The following is an 18,953-nucleotide window of genomic DNA, read 5'->3' as shown; positions in this document are numbered from 1 at the left end:
CTACAGGACAAGCACAAAGAGCAGAATCAGGTAAGATAGTGCTGGGCTGGAACAAAAGCATGCATACACCCTGTAGCTCTCCAGGACCCAGGTTGGGTAACCATTTTACTAGCCCTTTGACCTTGTTCCCATGCTGCTCCTGCAGTTTGTCCAGTTGTCCCCTCAGGGTCTGGCTGTCTTTCAGAGCCTCGTCTCTGGCTGACACCACAGTCTCTGGTTATCTGTACTTTACTAATTTATATTTTTGACTACTTTACCTTCACTCCATATATTTTCCCTGACACATTTTGAAAGATTATCAAAAAAGGAAAATTGTCCTATTCACGCAATTATCAAGAGAACATCCCTGGTCATCCCTACTGCCTCTGATCTGGCAGACTCACTAAACACACATGCTTCATTTGTAAATTATATCCGAGTGTTGGAGTGTGCCCCTGGCTCTCCGTAAATTAAAGAAACAAGAAAATCATGGTTTGCTTAATATAAGGAATTTGAAATTATTTCTACTTTTACTTTTGATACAAATTTATATTTTAGCAATTACATTTACTATTAATACTTAAGTATATTTAAACCAAATACTTTTAGACTTTTACTCAAGTAGTATTTTACTTTCACTTTTACTCAAGTAGTATCTTAATTTTTACTCAAGTATGACAATTGGGTACTTCTTCCATCACTGGTTTTATGTGTAAAGTCCTTACCTGTAGCTTCCCTTTCTCATAGGCCAGGTTGTTCTTACTGTCCGTCAGCTCCTTCAGCATCTGCTCCACCTGCTGCTGAGCAATTTGGGTAAAGAGGACACCATGAGTTGAGAGGTGAGGGGAAAGAGGAAATGAAATAAAATAATAGAGAAAGTATGTTACATACAAACACACATTCACTATGGATGGACAGATTTAAAGTGATGTGACCCCAGTGTGTAGATACTGAATGGATCGCTCACCTGCTGGTGCTCCATGGCAGCCAGCTTTCCCATGAGCCTCCTGTTCTCTTCCTCCTGCTTCTGCAAGGTGGAGCTCAGAGTGCCTGCCTCAATCACACAGGATGCAAAGTTAAGAAATTAAGAAAGCTATGGTCAGATTCAAACACGAAGTATGTTCACTGTTAGTGCTGAGGCCCTTTTCATAATGCTGAGGCCCTTTTCATAATGCGGAGGCCCTTTTTATAATGTGGAGGCCCTTTTCATAATGCGGAGGCCCTTTTTATAATGTGGAGGCCCTTTTTATAATGCGGAGACCCTTTTCATAATGCGGAGGCCCTTTTCATAATGCGGAGACCCTTTTTATAATGCGGAGGCCCTTTTCATAATGTGGAGGCCCTTTTCATAATGCGGAGGCCCTTTTCATAATGTGGAGACCCTTTTTATAATGCTGAGGCCCTTTTCATAATGCTGAGGCCCTTTTCATAATGCGGAGGCCCTTTTCATAATGTGGAGACCCTTTTTATAATGCTGAGGCCCTTTTCATAATGCTGAGGCCCTTTTCATAATGCGGAGGCCCTTTTCATAATGTGGAGGCCCTTTTCATAATGCGGAGGCCCTTTTTATAATGCGGAGGCCCTTTTCATAATGTGGAGGCCCTTTTCATAATGCGGAGGCCCTTTTCATAATGTGGAGACCCTTTTTATAATGCTGAGGCCCTTTTCATAATGTGGAGGCCCTTTTCATAATGCGGAGGCCCTTTTTATAATGTGGAGGCCCTTTTCATAATGTGGAGACCCTTTTTATAATGCGGAGGCCCTTTTCATAATGTGGAGGCCCTTTTCATAATGTGGAGGCCCTTTTCATAATGCGGAGGCCCTTTTTATAATGTGGAGGCCCTTTTCATAATGTGGAGGCCCTTTTTATAATGCTGAGGCCCTTTTCATAATGCGGAGACCCTTTTCATAATGCTGAGGCCCTTTTTATAATGCGGAGGCCCTTTTTATAATGCGGAGGCCCTTTTCATAATGTGGAGGCCCTTTTCATAATGTGGAGGCCCTTTTCATAATGCGGAGGCCCTTTTTATAATGTGGAGGCCCTTTTCATAATGTGGAGGCCCTTTTTATAATGCTGAGGCCCTTTTCATAATGCGGAGACCCTTTTCATAATGCTGAGGCCCTTTTTATAATGCGGAGGCCCTTTTCATAATGCTGAGGCCCTTTTTATAATGCGGAGGCCCTTTTTATAATGTGGAGGCCCTTTTTATAATGCGGAGGCCCTTTTTATAATGTGGAGACCCTTTTTATAATGTGGAGGCCCTTTTTATAATGTGGAGACCCTTTTCATAATGCTGAGGCCCTTTTTATAATGCGGAGACCCTTTTTATAATGCTGAGGCCCTTTTTATAATGCGGAGGCCCTTTTTATAATGTGGAGGCCCTTTTTATAATGTGGAGACCCTTTTCATAATGTGGAGGCCCTTTTCATAATGCGGAGACCCTTTTCATAATGTGGAGGCCCATCAGAGATCTTTGGCAGTACAATACCTTGACTTTAGCGAGTTGCGTTTCCAGAGCACACCTCTCACCCTCTAGCTTGGTGACCACAATGCACATCTGTGACCAAAAGACAGAGAGATAAGAACATACTGTAACATTTAAGGACATCCACAGACACTATAAAAAGAGACAATGCAAAGCACAGTTAGGTTTTAATAACCTTGTATGTATTTTCTAAGAGACATGGCAGCTGCACCTCAGTCTTTGCACTGTCCCTGTCTGTCCTCACAACCTCCCCTGGTACGATCCAACAGCTCCCACTGAGTGAAAACTTTCTGTTGGGCAACTGCGGAACTCTGCAGAAGTCCGGCGTGGTCAACCTTCAGAGTCTCCGTGTGGAGCAGAAAGAGAGGATGTGGTAGCATTATCATTGAGATCCTATTTATTCGTCATTCATAGAGATTATTAATTCCTATGAGTATTAGCTTTAGCACCCACAGCTCCATCTGCAATTTAACTTTAGCTGATAGTGTCTCTGAGGTTCTGCCTGGATACTTCCAGCAGGAGGTCTTGCTCCTGCAGCTGCTTGGCCACACGACTCCTCTCTGCCTGAGAGAGACACAGGAATAGAATAACATGTAGCCTGTACGAGCGAGAGAGAGAGAGAGAGAGAGAGAGAGAGAGAGAGAGAGAGAGAGAGAGAGAGACAGGAATTGAATAACATGTGTCCTGTATGAACAAACGAACGGACAAGAGAGAGACTATATATTTTAACAATATGAAATGGAAAGGAGTTCTATGCAATAATGGCACTATATAATACTCTACGCTTTCTTGAATTTGGGGACTATGAAAAGACCCCTGGTGGTATGTCTGGTGGGGTAAGTGTGTGGCAGAGCTGTGCGTAAGTTGACTATGCAAACAATTAGGAATTTTCAACACATAGCCAAGAGAGACTGGCATGCATAGTATTTATATTAGCCCTCTGACTACAATAAGGAGCAAGACGTGCCGCTCTGTTCTGGTTCCGCTGCATCTTAACTACAGTGCATTCGGAAAGTATTCAAACCCCTTGACCTTTACCACATTTTGTTACGTTACAGCCTCATTCTACAATGGATTAAATTGCTCTCATCAATCTACACACAATACCCCACAATACCCAAATACCCCACACAATACCCCACAAAGCAAAAACAGGTTTTTAGAAATATTTGCAAATTTATTACAAATAAAAAACTGAAATCTCTCATTTACACAAGTGTTCAGACCCTTTACTCATAGACTTGTCCAAAAGCCACTCTTGCATTGTCTTGGCTGTGTGCTTAGGGTCGTTGTCCTGTTGGAAGGTGAACCTTCGACACCTGTCTGAGTGCTCTGGAGCAGGTTTTCATCAATGATCTCTCTGTACTTTGCTCTGTTCATCTTTGCCCTAGATCTTGACTAGTCTCCAAGTCCCTGCTGCTGAAAAACATCCCCACAGCATGATGCTGCCACCACCATGCTTCACCGTAGGAATGATGACAGATTTCCTCCAGACATGATGCTTGGCATTCAGGCCAAAGAGTTCCATCTTTGTTTCTGAGAGTCTTTTAGGTGCCTTTTGGCAAACTCCAAGCGGGCTCTCATGTGCCTTTTACTGAGGAGTGGCTTCCGTCCAGCCACTCTACCCTAAAGGCCTGTGCTACAGAGAGTGCTGCAGAGATGTTTGCCCTTCTGGAAGGTTCTCCCATCTCCACAGAGGAACTCTGGAGCTCTGTCAGTGACCATCGGTTCTTGGTCACCTCCCTGACCAAAGCTTTTCTCCCCCGATTGCTCAGTTTGGCCGGGCGGCCAGCTCTTGGAAGAGTCTTGGTGGTTCCAAATGTTTTCGTACCCTTCCCCAAATCTGTGCCTAGACACAATCCTCTCTCGGAGCTCTATGGACAATTCCTTCGACCTCATGATGTTCATGACCAGTTTATTACTGGCCACCCATTCCAAAATGGACTGCAACTCCTTGCTAAGGGTTTCAGGGACATCATTAACTGTGGATGCTGACACGTATATGGTTGAATCATCAGCATACATAGACAGACCGGCTTTGTTAAATTCCAGTAGCATGTCATTGGTAAAAATAGAAAAAAGTAGAGGGCCTAGAGAACTGCCCTGAGGTACACCACACCCTACAGGTTTGACATTAGAGAATCTTCCATTAAAGAAAACCCTTTGAGTTATTTTAGATTGCCATATCGTGAGCTGATATTCAGAGCTGAGGTTGAAAAGCCATTAAACATAAGTTCTCTCAACAACAGGTTATGGTTAATAACATCAATGCACTGAAATCTAACAGTACAACTCCCACAATCTTCTTATCAATTTCTTTCAACCAATCATCAGTAATTTGTGTCAGTACAGTACATGTTGAGTGTCCCTTTCTTTAAGCATGCTGAAAGGCTGTTGTCAATTTGTTAAAACCTCTTAAGGATCCACACTTTTTTTCAATTTTCGCCTAAAATGACATACCCAAATCTAACTGCCTGTAGCTCAGGACCTGATACCATTTGAAAGGAAACACTTTGAAGTTTGTGGAAATGTGAATTAAATGTAGGAGAATATAACACATTAGATCTGGTAAAAGACAATACAAAGAAAAAAAACTGTTTTTTTTGTACCATCATCTTTGAAATGCAAGAGAAAGGCCATAATGTCTTATTCCAGCCAATTTAGATGTTGGCCACTAAATGGCAGCAGTGTATGTGCAAAGTTTTCGACTGATCCAAGGAACCATTGCCTATCTGTTCAAAATGTTGTATCAAGACTGCCCAAATGTGCCTAATTGATTTATTAATACATTTTCAAGTTCTTAATTGTGCACTCTCCTCAAATAGCATGGTATTATTTCACTGTAATAACTACTGTAAATTGGACAGTGCAGTTAGATTAACAACAATTTATGCTTTCTGCCAATATCAGATATATCTATGTCCTGGGAAATGTTCATGTTACTTACAACCTCATGCTAATCACATTAGCCTACGTTAGCTTAACCATCCCGTGGGGATGTAGAGGTTTAAGAGAGAAATAGCATTGTATTTGCTAACATAATTTTTTCCAAAAGTTGCTCAGAGCTGGTCGCAAGCTTATAGGTCTGCTGTTAGAACCAGTAAAGGCTGCTTTACCACTCTTGGGTAGCGAAATTACTTTGGCTTCCCCCCAGGCCTGACGACAAACACCTTCCTCTAGACTAAGATTAAAGATATGACAGATAGCCGTGGGCATAGTCAGCTACCATCCTCAGTAGCCTTCCATTTAAATTGTCAATGCCAGTGTAACGGATGTGAAATAGCTAGCTAGTTAGCGGTGGTGCGCGCTAAATAGAGTTCCAATCGGTGATGTCACTTGCTCTGAGACCTTGAAGTAGTGGTTCCCCTTGCTCTACAAGGGCCGCGGCTTTTGTGGAGCGATGGGTAACGATGCTTCGTGAGTGATTGTTGATGTGTGCAGAGGATCCCTGGTTCGCGCCCGGGTATGGGCGAGGGGACGGTCTGAAGTTGTGTTACATTGATGCTGTTGTGACCAAAAAATATTTTTTTACATCATCCACATCAGACAAAAACTTTCGAACGTTATTTTAGGTTTAGCTTTTGGAACTTTGGTTCTATATATAGCTACTATATTGTGATCACTGCATCCAATGGGCATGGATACAGATTAAGTGGTAACTACATTTGCCGCTAGAAATAGCTAGCAAGTTTACTATATAGGAACAGTAGTTGCCATGGCAACCAAACAGACTTCTTAGTTATTTAGTACTAGCTTACCATTATGAAAAGCGAATTCAACAATGCCAATAATGGTTTTCAATTAGACTTTTGCTTTCAAAAGCAGCTCAAACATAGAACATGTAAGAATTAACTATATCCATTGAATTCTACCGTGCAAATATACTGTGTGTTATAGGGAAATCACGCACGCTCAAGAATGCCCTTCAAGCCAATAAGACATTCAACAAACCACCGTATAATGAGCTGGGGCGTATTCATTATGGAAGCAAACAGCGAAAGGAGTTTCTATTGGACAAATTCAGGTAGGTCTCCGTCAACGTAATGAATATGCCCAGTGTATCACCTTTTAAAATGGTGGGAGGGCTTTATTTCGTGTGACAAGTTTAGAAGTTTTCCAATCTTTTCATTTCAAGTGGCCTCCCATAATACAACTTATAAGGATAGGCAAAATCAGCAACAAGCAACTTTATTGGCTATGAAAACCTAAAACAAAAATATTTTTACAGGCAACATAACATTCTCATAATGCAATGTGTGTACCTACAGTATTCAAGGTGTAATAGTGCACTGGCTGCTTTTGTTGTGTGAACACAGTAAGTTGTGATGAATAGACAATGCAGATTATATACACACTTTAAAAATATATTTTACATTACTGATTAAACTGTACAAATACACATGGAAGTACAAAATAAGTGCAAACAGAACACACAACAGATAAAACTGATAGTCAGTATCATTGCGGAGACTGCTTGGCCCGTAGCTTCTGTAAGATTTTCTGTGACGAGAGAAAACAGAATTCATATCAATTCAAACTGACTAATGTTGATGTATATCAATCCACTTCAACTTTCAATTAATTCAATATACATAATGCCAGATACAGTATCATGTTTAAAAATTGGGTTATTTTAAATGTTACCTTGTGAAACTCTTTGGCATATGCCTCCTGTCTGCTCCTGACCTCCTTCTGAAGCTTCACCTCATCTAGTCAGCTGTACAACCTGCAGAGACCATGAGAGAAACGGGTGGCACTGAAAAAACATCCTAGGTACCAGAGTCAGATATCACGTTTACATGATGTGTGGTTGGGTCTTGTTCCAGCAGAATAGAAAGAACTTATCACCTCTCTGTTCTCTGGCGCATGTCAGCCACATCCTGTTTCCTCATCTCAGGAGTGCTGATCCTCACCTCCCCAACCTTCTTCAGCTTGGCTTCACTCACCGAGGACAAAGAGAGGACTCTGTTCAGTAACAGTACAACCCCTAAGACCAAGTGTTTGACCCATCACTAACCCCCCATTCCTTCCCCAAGAGTTGCCACGTGTTGGTTGGTTGTTAACACAATATTAGACGTATCCATTGTTACCTAGCAAGGGAGGCTGCAAGGGAGTTTGGAGCTTTGGCTAATGCTTTTTCTGCTTGGCATCCACTCCTGCATGGGTTGACTCTGCACTCCTCCCCTCTCTCCTGGGTTTAGTAGTGGATGACTGAACAGTGGTTGGGTCAGACTAGGCCCTGGTGGTTGTGTTGGCCCTGGTCTCAGTGGTTTCAGACTGGGCCCTGGTGTTTGCTTTGGCTTCAGCCATCTTGGGGGCAGACCTCTGGATCAGGGCTCTGCGTTTCTGCTGGAAGGCCTCTTGTAGATTCATGCTGGGACACGACTGGAACTCCAGCAGCATCACTTGCCATGGAAAGAGAAAAAAAGTATAAACAAGGATACACATATGTACTTAAAGCACTTCGGAACCTTGTACAGACCAAGAAAGGACTCAGAAGGAAAGAGAGAAGAGTCAGAAGTTTCAGGTCTTCTGGTTCTCACCTGCATGAGAGGGGGTTGTCTCTTCCTCCTGTAGGCTGGCATCCTCCTCTGGCAACACTGTCAAATCAAAATCAAATCAAATTTATTTATATAGCCCTTCGTACATCAGCTGATATCTCAAAGTGCTGTACAGAAACCCAGCCTAAAACCCCAAACAGCAAGCAATGCAGGTGTAGAAGCACGGTGGCTAGGAAAAACTCCCTAGAAAGGCCAAAACCTAGGAAGAAACCTAGAGAGGAACCAGGCTATGTGGGGTGGCCAGTCCTCTTCCACTTGGATTCCTAGAAAACATCACACTAAGGTCAGAGACTACCCAACAAAATGCATGCAGCGGAGGAGTTTACAGCAGAGATTCAGTTGCTCAGTCTTCACAGACTCCTCTGGTCATTGGGAAATTACCTTCTCCACAATGCCTTCTTGGTCTGATACCTCATCCATCTCTCCTTCCTCAGCAAGTCCGTGGTCCTTTAATGTGGTGTCTGTCAGGCTCACCAGGGTCAGCATGGAATCCATTATCCCCGTCACACTGCCCACCTGAAAAGAGGAGAAAGACGTCAAATCACAAAGATCAACTAATAGCATTACAGAAGACACCTTCTCAAAGCCCGTCTCGAGTGACATCCGTTAAACAACCCCATCACTGGACCAATAGTCTGAAACATTTGAATAGTGAATTATATGTAATGACAATTCTCTCCCAGATGGGAGGGCTGATCTTTGACTCTGAACATAGCTGGGCATCCGGCTCTCCTGCACCCAGGTCCTTAATAATAGCACCTCCTTGGTCAACTGTCTGAGGTGCTGGTATGCTCTCCATATCAGTGTCCCTGCCTTCAAGTGGCTTGTCCAAAGTGGGGACATCTTCACAGAGAGAGGCGCCTGAGAGGGAACATGCTGCCAGAACCCCCACCTCTGCTCCTGGGGATACATCCAGAGCAGAGTTATGAGGGAGGCACTGGGACGTGGTCAGCTGGTACAAGGAGTCGTGCAGGGTAGGCGAGGGCGGAGGTGGTTCCTCCCTTCCTCTCAGGCACTCAGGAGAGGGGTCAGAGGTGACAGACCAAGTGTCGTCCACAAACTCCTCTGAGCATGCAGAGAGTTCAAGGTCCCCTGCAAGTGCTTCATGGTCACTTTCTTCTTCGTGGAAACATGGCCCCTCCACGTCCTCTTCTGGAAGGTGAAAGGTCATGGAGGGTTCAGCTGTCTCGTTGTGTGTGACTTCATCCAGGAGGGGGTGAAAGGAGTCAGAGGCTGGATCCACAGAGACAGAACATAGTAAAATATGATTAACAGTCTGAACCTAGTAACTCATCCATACCATCACAACAAATGAAGGAAAGGTGAATACTAGTTAGGTGGGTCAACGTCAAAGATGTAGGAAACAAGAGGATGAGGTAAAAAAAATAAAAATAAAAAGGAAATCCTGATTCATCATTAGAAAACATCTCGAATAGACTTACCCCCAGTCCTGTCTACTTCCTGCGAACTGGTGCCAGAGCGCTGCAGGCACTGGTAGTGTGGCAGAGGTTCCAGTCCAGGGGGAAAGGAGCTGCTCTGTGAATGGGCTTCAGGGGCTCCCTCTTGGTCAGATGACACTCCTGTCTGGCCTGAGCCTCTCAGATCCACCCAGCCTAGGGAGTTAGACCCATCAGCTCCTAATGTAGGGGGGTTCAGTACAGCATTAGCAAGAAATGTGCTCTTGCACACTGAAATAAGACATGCAATAACACAAACCAACACACCCTAAGCAGACAGTAATATTCCATCCATATTCACTGACTGTTACCTGAGCTCCCACTCCATTGCGCAGCAGACTCATCCAGCTCTCCAACCAGAGGCCCCATCATCTGGCTCTCATCCTGGCCTTTATCCAGCCACTGGGATGACTGGTCCAGTCGAATCTGACCAATCAGCTGTCTCACAGAGGTTGACTGATTGGAGAGTCCGCCAATCATTCTGCTCAAAGTCGAATCCCACCCATGGTCCAGTGAGGTTGATTGACCTGAGAGCTGGCCAATCATTCTGCTCAAAGTCGAATCCCACCTGTGGCCCGGTGAGGATGACTTATCCAAGCGCTGGCCAATCATTGGGCTGATAGTGGAGTCCTGCCTCGGTTGACAGTGCTGTTCCATTCCTGAATATATATAGGTCACCTGTGTGGGGGGCCGACCCACACACTCTCCCCTTGGACACAGAGTCAGGAGCTGAGAGGCACGACCAAGTGGGTTCATTCACACCCTCACACTCCATTCAATGGCAATATGGGTTCAGAGTAAATACTAAAATGTTGTTTTAATATATCTATATAGATATAGATAGATAGATACTAAAACAACAACATTTTAGTATTTACTCTGAACCCATATTGCCATTGAATGGAGTGTGAGGGTGTGAATGAACCCACTTGGTCGTGCCTCTCAGCTCCTGACTCTGTGTCCAAGGGGAGAGTGTGTGGGTCGGCCCCCCACACAGGTGACCTGTCTGGTCCCTCATTCTCCTGCAGTTGCTTTGACCAGGGCTTCTGCTGTTGCTGGGACACAGAGAAGCTGGGCTCCTCAAACACTGACCCCTCTATCACTGCAGAGGGACGTGGGTGGGAGGAAGGGGAATTGTAAGAGGCTGCTGTTTGGAAATTCCCTAAAATAGGATACTGGAATCAAAAAGAAAGATTCAAATTGTGTGTACCCGTCTGGTTCCCATCAGAACTGAGAGAGCTCCCTGGTATATTTGTCTATGATGCGCTGGATACTGCTGCTGTGTAGGAGTGAGTCTGAGATGGGAGACCCAGGACCAGATACGTCCCTACAGGAACTGCGTCTTCGCGAAGAGGAGCCATTGACCGATGATTTTTTCCCTCTTCCAAACCCAGCCAAGAGCAGAAAAGAGTCTTATAGGGGGTGGGGGGAAATACAACAGGGGATTAGATTTCTCCATTTTAAATGCAACTATCACATAGAATTTCTGACATGACTGGCCTGGATAGATACTCAATTAATTAGGCTTACAAACAAGTCAAACACACACACACCTATTTTGGTGGAGGTGTGTTCAGGGTCAGTGGTGGCGAAGCTGCCAGAAGAGATGGTGGTGGAGGACAGGTAGTCTGGTTCTGAGGGTCTACCAGCTGACTGGAAGGACAGGCTCTCCAACTGGACAAAACCGTTGACAGGGACACAACACAGGGGAAGAAACCAGGGTTAGACAAGGTTTGATAACATAGCAACTGTAAATACAGTGCATTCAGAAACTATTCAGACCAATTTACTTTTTCCACATTTTGTACGTTACAGCCTTATTGTAAAATTGACTAAATACATGTTTTTCTTCAATCTACACACAACACCACATAATGACAAAGCGAAAACAGGTTTTTTGAATTTAGACTAAAAATACCTTATTTACATCCTTGATGTTTCTACAACTTCATTAGAGTCCACCTGTGGTAAATTGAATTGATTGGACATGATTTGGAAAGGCACACACCGGTCTATACAAGGTCCCACAGTTGACAGTACATGTCAGAGCAAAAACCAAGCCATGATGTCAAAGGAATTGTCAGTAGAGTTCCGAGACAGGATTTTGTCGAGGCACAGATCTGGGGAAGGGTACCAAAATATTTCTGCAGGATTGAAGGTTCCCAAGAACACAGTGGCCTCCATCATTCTTAAATGAAAGAAGTTTGGAACCACCAAGAGCTGGCCGCCCGGCCAAACAGCAATCGGGGGAGAAGAGCCTTGGTCAGGGATGTGACCAATAACCCAATGGTCACTGACAGAGCTCCTCTGTTGAGATGGGAGAACCTTCCAGAAGGACAAACATCTCTACAATACTCCACCAATCAGGCCTTTATGGTAGAGTGGCTGGACAAAAACCACTCCTCAGAAAAAAAAAGAGGCACATGAGAGCCCGCTTGGAGTTTGCCAAAAGGCACCTAAAGACTCAGACCATGAGAAACAAGATTCTCTAGTCTGATGAAACCAAGATTGAACTCTTTGGCCTGAATGCCAAGCATCACATCTGCAGGAAACTTGGCGCCATCCCTACGGTGAAGCATGGGGGTGGCAGCATCATGCTGTGGGGATGTTTTTCAGTGGCAGGGACTGGGAGACTAGTCAAGATCGAGGGAAAGATGAACAGAGAAAAGTACAGAGAGAGATCCTTGATAACCTGCTCCAGGGCACTTAGGACAACGACCCTAAGCACACAGCCAAGACAACGCAAGAGTGGCTTCGGGACAAGTCTGAGTAAAGGGTCTGTCCCAACTGACAGAGCATGAGAGAATCGGCAGAGAGGAATGGGAGAAACTCCCCAAATACAGGTGTGCCGAGCTTGTAGCATCATACCCAAGAAGACTTGAGTCTGTAATTGCTGCCAAAGATGCTTCAAAGTACTGAGTACTTATGTAAATGTGCTAGCAGTTTATAAATTTGCTAAAATGTCTAAAAACCTGTTTTTGCTTTGTCATTCTGGGGTATTGTATGTAGATTGATGAGGGGGGAAAAATGTAATCAATTTTAGAATAAGGCTGTAACGTGATGGATTCTATCATGTATTCTAGAGTGCTATGCTTTAGAGGGTCTACACCAGAAGTTAATGGTAGGAGGAAAGTATATGGTGTGTGCAATTAAGCTTGGAATGTACTGAGTGTAGAGAAAACGATCATGTGGCAGGCATTGATAAAAGGAGAGAGTGTCATGGATTAGTGATGAAGGGGGTCAGGTCAGGTTAAGGGAGAAGGAAAAGTTTGCCATTTCACTTAGTTTCCTGCCTAGCAATAAATATACAATGTTTAGCGAGGAGGAGACTCCACCCAAAGTGGTGTATATATATACCACCACTATTGTAAACATGTTTTTGTCGATTCAGCCGTTCGATCCTTTGGGAAGAATAAACTTGGTTTAAGTTTCATAGTGTCCGTCGAGTTCTTACTCTGATAATTAGAACCTAACAAACGTAACAAAATGTGGAAAAGGGAGTCTGAATACTTTCCGAATGCACTGTAAATAATACTGTGGAAAGAGCTCAGTTCAAGTGTAGAAACCCTCATGAAATATGTTCACATATACTTCAGGAATATTTTATTTACATCATGGCTCAGAAAGAAAATACACACACACACACACAGTTCAGTTCAAGTGTAGAAACCATCATGAAATATATTTCAAATATACTTCAGGACAATATTGATTTACATCATGGCTCAGAAAGGAAAGAGAAATCCAGACACGAACACAAGACACACAAATACAACAAACTTATTCTCAATCCATATCTTGGGCATTGTAGGACAGACCAAACACTCAGATTTGGTAACTCCTCAATTTATCCACAATATGGTGGACCTGTGAGGGAGCCAAATATAAATCAGTAAAAACCCTGACATAAATCATGGGTTAAACTTGCCTCAGGAGATTTTCCAGGGACACCTCTCCCAAACTCAGAGGAGTGTTGAGACTGTTCTGGGCAGACCGGGGTGGGATCTAGGAAAATAATAGTTGGATTAGAGTGAATGAAAATGTCAGAGGACACCATGACCATCAGTCTAAATCTAAGTGAAAGGATCCCTGTCCTATACTCCTGTGGTAACCATCCTGGCATAAGGTAACTCCCTATTCCCCTTCATCAATTTCCTCCTTTCCTTACCAGGTTCAGGAGAGGCACCAGCCTCCAGCTGTAATCTCTCTCTCTCTCTCCAGGATAGCTTGCTGGATCTACCAGACCAGGTTTAATGTCTCACTCCCAGCTGTGTGTTCCCCTGCACTGAACACAAAGGTGCTGGAGTGACCTCTCTCAGAGTGGGCCAAGTGGTCCTGTTCTTCTGGGAATGCCCTTTCAATACAAGACAGCCTCACACTCCCTTCTGGACACAGCACATAGTAGCTGGTTAGAGATACACGCTTGTTTATGAAGAATGTATACAAGTGGTTACCAGAGCTGACCACCGCCACGTTTGGTGTAGTGTATGGTGCCCCCTGAGGGTGTGGCTGGCTGACCGACCTGTGATCAGGCTGGTGTTGGCTGGCGTCTCCACCTCCTGGATGGCACTGAGCTCATGCTGCTCTGTCATCTCCATGACGGCCAGCCTGGCGCGGGCCACCGGGGGTTTGGCTGCTCGGGGGTGGTGGTGGGGAAAGTTGGTGAGGGGCGGGTCTGTCTGGGTGTGAACTCTGGACATTGAGTGTGTTGTCTTGGCTCGGATTAGCTTCTACAGATGATGTTTGCCCATTGGACTCCTCGATGGCCCTCAGGAGAGCTGCCATCCGATGGACACGCTCTGACCCAAAACCATCCGCGATCTCTGGACCAGGCTGGGGGAGTCGTCAGCAGTGAGCAGTGCCTGTAACACCTCCCTCTGTCTCCTCCTCTGCTCTTCCTCCAGCCATCTCCGTTTTTCCTCCTGCTCCCTCTGGGCCTCCACCCAACACTGGGCCTCGCGTATCTCCTGCCTCTGCCTCTCCACCTCTTCCACAGACCTGGCTGAGGCCCGCAGGATAGGCCCAGGCTTCACCGGGGCCACCCCAGGGAGAGTAGCTGACTCTTCTGAAAGGGTTGGGCTGATGGCTGGGATGGAGTCAGTTTTTGATGGGAGTGGGATGTGTGGCGTAGAGTGGAGGGAAACAGGATGTGGTCTGCAGATCCAACGAGGTAGAGGGGGAAAGTAGCCTCTCAGGGATGTCCTCTGGGACCCTACTAAACACATTGTCCGGAAGCCAAGCAGAAAAACCAGCTCTTTGGTCTCTTAGCGGTGGGTTCTAGCTGCACTGGAGAGGCCCTGGAGTTGATATGCGAGCAGACTGTTGTGCCAGGAAGGAAGAGAGTTTGAGCCAAGATGGAGGGTGTGGGGAGGTCCAGAGGAGTGTAAGCTCTAGAGTGGGTACTAAGTGCTACAGGGAGACAGGGGAGAAGGGCAGAGACAGAGGGGAGTTCTAGTGGCACTACTGGTGGAATGATTCCTCCTTTAAAGTGTGGTAGAGGACGGGCTTTGGTACCAGGAGGTAGACATTTTGCCGTAGTTTTACCAGAATAGCGGTTTCTTAGCGTGTGTTGGTACTCTTCCAGACGCCGGCGAGTCTCTTCCACTGACTGCTTATGAAGCATAAGAAATGGAAACATTGAAAAATATGGGGGGTGGGGAGGGTTATTCCCAAAAACAACCATAACAGAATATGTTAATTTCATTGTTACATACAATAGATAGGTACAGTGAGATGTGTGGTTTTACAAGGTCAGCCACAGCAAATTAGCGTTCAGTGCCTTGTTCAAGGGCATAGACAGATTTTTCACCTTGTCGGCTCGGGTATTCTAACCAGCGACCCTTTGGTTACTGGCCCAACACTAACCGCAAGGCTACCTGCCACCCTACGAGATGCTGCTGATACTCTGATTCTCCTGGTGTGGTCATCCTCAGCAGCTGAGTGTATAGTAGACTGCACAGGGACAACCACAGAACAAGTCAGTGTCGCTATTACATGTGGAAACAGTCACACACAGAGTTCAAGTGTAGAAACCATCATGAAATATATTAAAAACTTCAATTCAGGCTATTATTGATTTACATCATGACCCAGATACATCCACACAATCCCACCCACATCCACCTACCTCAGGAGATGGTGCAGCAGGGCTGACGTCCTGGGCTGGTGTTTTCGGTGGTCCAGATGCAGCAGCAGTGTCTTGGGCCATGGCCGTCTGCAGCTGCGCTCTCTCTTCCCGGGCCTCCTGCAGTAGTAGCAGCAGCTCCAGCCTGATCTTCTTCTCCCCTAAATCCTGTAGCAGGGTTATCTGCTCCTGCTTCTGCCTCTCCGGCTCCTCCTCCTGGAAAACAGAGGCACCCACAGGTCAAACTATGAGCGTTCAGCTTTAGAGACACGTTCCCAGAAAGGTAAATACATTCACTTGTTTTATTATACATCCCCCTCAAGACAGAAATATTACAGACGTTATAGACATGCATGAATACATAGATACAAAAACACACCCTTCACTTCCTCTCGGTTTCAAATGTGTGGATCTTGATGGCTTGTTTATCAGGATGGAGCAGGGTACCAGCTACTATGTACTCCTCTGTTGTACTCCTCTGTTGGATAATCAAACAAACACTGGGACACTATTCTCTCAATCAATGCTTCTCTTGACCCTTCAACTTTTGGTAGCAAATACTAAGGGCTCACTAACCTTGGGCTGGCTGAGAGGGGTCAGAGAGTCTGGGACTAGTGGTTAACGGTCGGCCCCGCTTTTCGCTGGCCAGAAAACCTGACTAGTCGTACCATCTGAAGTCGTGTAGAACTCTGCTGTCTGAATAGTTTGGCAGTCAGACGTGGGGTCAACCAGCCTCCAGTAGCCCCACTGGTCTCTCTGTGACCTGACGCGGCTCAGTAGTTTCTTCAAGGCCTTTCTGGGAGCACCACCTAGAGGCCTGGATGGTTCTACCATTAAAGGCAAAATAATTGTTAACTTTGTGCACATGATCCAACTCCATTTATTACAGTTTGCATAACCTTTTTTTGACAACACTATGATCATCTTCTGATAGTAATTCAGACATTAATCAGAGCCAGAGTCAAACATCAGAATGTCATCCATCACTTCACCTTCAGCCAGTTGTTCCTCTGCCCCAGCCGATGGTGTAAGGTCAGGAGTGGCCTCCTCCAGGTCTAGGTCTACATCCTGGCTGCCAGTGGACACAGCTGGGAGAGGCTCTGGGACCAGCTGCAGTACCAGGTCACATTTCACTCCTGCAGGCAAGAGAGCAGTACAGGTTTAATTAGACAAATAGACAAACTCCATGCCAACGTAATAATGGTAATTAGGTGTCATAACGATGTGTCCACACTACTGTCTAGGATAGGGTAAATCTCTCCATTTCAATCAAGGTAAATCTCTCCATTTCAATCAAGTAAAACAACTTATCTATGCACCAAGGCAAGACCAACAAATTGTGTACTCATGGCCAGAGTAGAGCACTGAAAAATTCATCCCGATTTGCTCCTCTCTCCAGTGTACATGTCCTCAAAGGTGAACTCCATGTCCCTCTGCCAGTCCCGCCTCATCTCCTGTCTCTTGGAGAGCAGCTGGAAGATCTGGGCAGGCATCTGAGTCATCAAATGCCTTCGCCTCAACAGGTCTGTCTGATGCATGTGCTCCAGCTCCACCAGGAGGCGCTCTCGGTCCTGACAGCAGAAAAACATAAGTATTGCTGTTGTCTTGGTCTTGACGCATACAATATGCATTGAAAGGATTTCAGGCATTCCTTTAACAGCTCAGGACAGATTTAGCCTCGTAATGCAGAAAGTTGTACATTAACTTTTCTGCCATGTTATCACTTGAATAGTCTTCAACAAGTTGAGCGTGATTGTGTAGAAGTATGTACCTGTGTGAGCCGTTCCCTCCTCAGCACGTGGTTGCCCCTAAGCTCCTCCTGTCCTAGCTCCTGCAGGCACCACACCTCCTCCTTTGCCACCTCCCATGCCTTTGGCAGAGGGAACAAAACACATTGGTTACATTAGAAATATCACACTGGGCCATTGCATATTTTTTAGCTTTAAAAGAGTAGATTACCTGTGCTGTGTCAACTTCCCTGTCCACTGTAGTCTCTGGCATGTGATAGTGGGTCACAGAGAAGGCATCCATGTCCAATTTCTTCACTCCAGGTAGCTTCCTTGACTCAATATTCTGTTAATAGTCAAATGAAATGCACAAAAATGTTAGAATATATTTTCTGGTATTGTTTTGATAAGCTCCATTCAGACTGTTGTTAGCTCGTACTACAAGGGAATAGTTTTAAATGTGTGCTTTCAGTATGTTATGTGGGTTCTGTATTCCATTGTTTCATGCTGCATCTGATTATGAACTTCCCATCCCAAACCTACAGGTTCATAATACAACTTTTGAATGTTCGGACCACAGGTCACAATGTGCCCGAATCCTAAACATGTATTGTACCTCAATTGGGTTGGGCGGAAGGGGTGGGAGGTGGCCTTCTTCCTAGCCTCAATAAGACTTTGGAGAGAAGAAAAAACGAATTAATATAAAACAAAGTAAAAATGCCATGTTTGTTTGGCCAAATAAAATCCAGTGGATAGGCTCACCGATTTTGTTCCTCCTCTTTTTGTCTCTGTGATTTGAGGGCTTTGATGGCGTCTCGATAGCGCTCATCTGCCCGAACGTTATTCTCCTAATTTTTCTGTGCAATTGTCACACAGTCAGGCTTCTGGGGAAACATGAAGTGTGCCTTGATCAACCCGTTGTATATTGAAGTAAAGACAGTTATTTTGTGATCTGGGGCAAGACCCATGACCCTAAACATTCCAACAAAACCCAGTAACATTACACTGGCAGTCTGCAATGGATCACACATAGCTAAGACATGGGTTGAGAAGTTTAACATTTTCTTTGGCACGTATGTCCCTCTCACAAAAGTTGGAGATTGTCCTGATAGAACTTTTGCAGGGTCTCCTGTTTCTCCCTCTGCTATCGCTCCCACTCCTCCTTCAACTCCTGCGCCGGGTTCTGCAGTCGTGCGGATTTGCAGGGCGATATACCGCTCCTGTTCCCGCACCTGTGAAAGAGTGGTAGTTAATGATCCGCACTTGGCAGTGTATGCATTGGCATACTGACAGTGAGTGTTTGCTAGCCGTTAGATACGGTATACCTGTTCTATTCGCAGCTTCCTTCTCCTTTCGGGTTCCTCTCGAATGAGTTGCGCTTCTTCATTTGGACTTAACCGTAATCGAGCCACTTTTCTCTTCATCCTTAGAAAATCCAGGGATGTTGACATGCGAAAAGATGAGTTCGCTGGTCAGCACTGGCTGAAAAACACACATGAAAATAAAGGCCATCCAGTTGTTGTAAGCTAGCTAGCACCAGAAACTTTATAGCAGAACAAATATACCCGTTTTCGCATTCTACATTGTTTTTATTTATTATGCGTTAGCTAAACAAATAA

General features: G+C 45.0%; 1 non-coding gene across 1 annotated transcript; it reads right to left on the bottom strand.

The window, feature by feature from the left end:
- Positions 1-6,806: 6,806 nt before the first annotated feature.
- On the bottom strand, positions 6,807-18,913 carry LOC110504086 (uncharacterized). Its single transcript, XR_016491254.1, has 25 exons — positions 18,660-18,913; positions 18,394-18,566; positions 18,097-18,218; positions 17,951-18,007; positions 17,567-17,680; positions 17,379-17,477; positions 16,995-17,178; positions 16,600-16,743; positions 16,238-16,434; positions 15,611-15,823; positions 15,293-15,435; positions 13,652-15,227; positions 13,412-13,488; positions 11,037-11,157; positions 10,694-10,895; positions 10,413-10,585; positions 9,795-10,239; positions 9,469-9,663; positions 8,408-9,259; positions 8,009-8,065; positions 7,948-7,957; positions 7,699-7,870; positions 7,314-7,406; positions 7,110-7,191; positions 6,807-6,965 (listed from the first exon to the last, which is right to left on the bottom strand). It is a non-coding gene; the product is annotated as an uncharacterized LOC110504086 (transcript).
- Positions 18,914-18,953: the final 40 nt, after the last annotated feature.

This window comes from Oncorhynchus mykiss, chromosome 24 (genome assembly GCF_057628025.1).
Source record: "Oncorhynchus mykiss isolate SJ-2025 chromosome 24, ASM5762802v1, whole genome shotgun sequence".
In the NCBI taxonomy this organism is placed as follows: domain Eukaryota; kingdom Metazoa; phylum Chordata; class Actinopteri; order Salmoniformes; family Salmonidae; genus Oncorhynchus; species Oncorhynchus mykiss.
This window is presented reverse-complemented; position numbering and strand designations above follow the sequence as displayed.